Here is a 2060-nt window from a genome sequence, read left to right as displayed (position 1 = left end):
CCTACACTAGCCACTGCCCTAAAACAACACCTAATCTCCAGCCCCTTCCCCCACCTTTAGATCCCCAAGCCCGGATCAAGCGTCCCCTAGTTCACCGGAAAGCCATGGTGTGCCGCAAGATCACGTACTACAAGATGCTGACGTCGGAGCGCCGCACCGAAATCGTGGTGGCGGACGGCGTCAGAGGCCTCCGTTCCCAAGATCGCTTTGCAGCGGGCCAATCCCCGAGTTCTCTGGAGCCAAGCTACAAGGAGGAGGAAGACAATCCAATGTTCATGGCGGAGGTCGCGTCGCAGAAGGCCCCCGATGGGTATGAGACGATGGACGTCGACTTCGTGTCGGCGTTCGAGTCCCCCATGGTGCAGGTGGACCAGCGGTTCAACCTGGCGGTACTAAAGGACGACCGAGAGGCAGAGGCTCAACTCGAAGCGGAGCGCACGCATGTCACTGCCATCGAGGCTCTCCTGCAGGTGGAACCGGATGTCATGGATGTGAACCGGGCGGCGGAGGCTCAACTTCAGGCGGAGCACGCGGATGCCGCTGCCATCGAGGCCCTCCTGCTGGCGGAACCGGACGTCCTGGACTTGAACCGGGCGGTAGAGGCTCAACTTGACGTAGAGCGCGCAGATGCCGCTCTCATGCAGGCCCTCCTGCAGGCAGAACCGGAAGTCCTGGACTTGAACCAGGCGGTGGAGGCTCGACTCGACGCGGAGCGCGCGGATGCCGCTGCCATCGAGGCCCTCCTGCAGGCGGAACCGGACGTCCTCGACTTGATCCGGTCGATGCTCTCGTCCATGCAGAGCACCCGCACGCTCGGCGTGAACGAGTAGCTGGAGGCCGAGGACAACCACGATGCGGAGACACACGTCGGCAGCTACGGCTGGTTCGCGTCGGCAGCCAAAGATGACGAGGCCGTCTCGTTCCGCGAGCAGTGATAGTTTTTCTTTATGTTGTTGTTTTTATGGATCTTTTGCTGTGTAAAAACATATATTGTTATGCAAGTCGCCTGACTTGGGTCAGTCTACCCTTTCAGGCGGTTGTATGAATATCCTACGTCTCCTAACCCTTCTTCATCACCTCTTCTTCTTCCCCAATAGACCACCGCACGGGCCGTACAGATACTCCCCAACATGCGGTTGGATAAACATACTCTATGAACGAAAATTATGTGTCAGCGGTAGGATGGCTAAGTTTAGTTTTTTCACATGCGACAGCACGTGTTAGTGAGGGTGCGTTCCCTTGGTTGGGTTTGCGGCGTGCAGGAGCGACTGTGCATGTGAGGGTGCAGTGCAACCGCGGCGAGCAGGAGCGACCGTGTGAGGGTGCGGTTCGACCGCGACAGCCATGCGCAAGTGTACCTCCTTTTCATTTTGAAAACTTTAGGCAAGCTTGGCAAAAATATGTGGTGAAGTATGGCAATGCAAGTCCTAGTCCCAAACAGGATAAGTACGTAGTACTACGTACTAGGAGTACTAGTGTTAAAAAAGAAAGGCGGGGTTTTCCTTCGCGGAATTAATCGATACAAATCCTCGTTTCATGTGTCAATTAATGTGTATTTTTTCTCCAAAGCCAAAAGAGCTAACCATCTCACTCCTCATCACTTGATTAATGCAGCGCCATGCAAACCAACCTTCTCACTTCCGCATGCATGCAGGGGATATTAATGTCCTTGTTTGCTAGTAAGAGGCAAACCCCATCAATTTTGCCTCGATTAGTGTTAGTGGCCTTTTGCAAATTGTAATTTTGATATACTGTCCTTGTGTACAAAAAAATGGAGGTAGTAACTATATTTGACTTCCTTCCCCATTGCGGTGACGTCGATGATATCTCGAACGTTTTGGTTTGGCGAAGTGCGTTCGACGGAGAACACCATTGAGGGAGACCACGGTAAGTCGTTCGCAAGTGCCGCCTGCAAGCCGAGACAACCACCTTATTTGCATCCAAGAAGTCTGTTGAACCAAAGGACGCGTAAATGTACTAGTACTACTCGTACACAATAGCGTCGTCCGTCCAGCTTAGTGCGGTGAGATGGTTTCTCGAAGAAGATGGTGGAGAAGCGG

Source organism: Triticum dicoccoides, chromosome 1A (assembly GCF_002162155.2).
Source record: "Triticum dicoccoides isolate Atlit2015 ecotype Zavitan chromosome 1A, WEW_v2.0, whole genome shotgun sequence".
Classification (NCBI taxonomy): Eukaryota; Viridiplantae; Streptophyta; class Magnoliopsida; order Poales; family Poaceae; genus Triticum; species Triticum dicoccoides.
The sequence above is the reverse complement of the archived record's forward strand: the minus strand, read 5'-3'. Positions refer to the sequence as shown.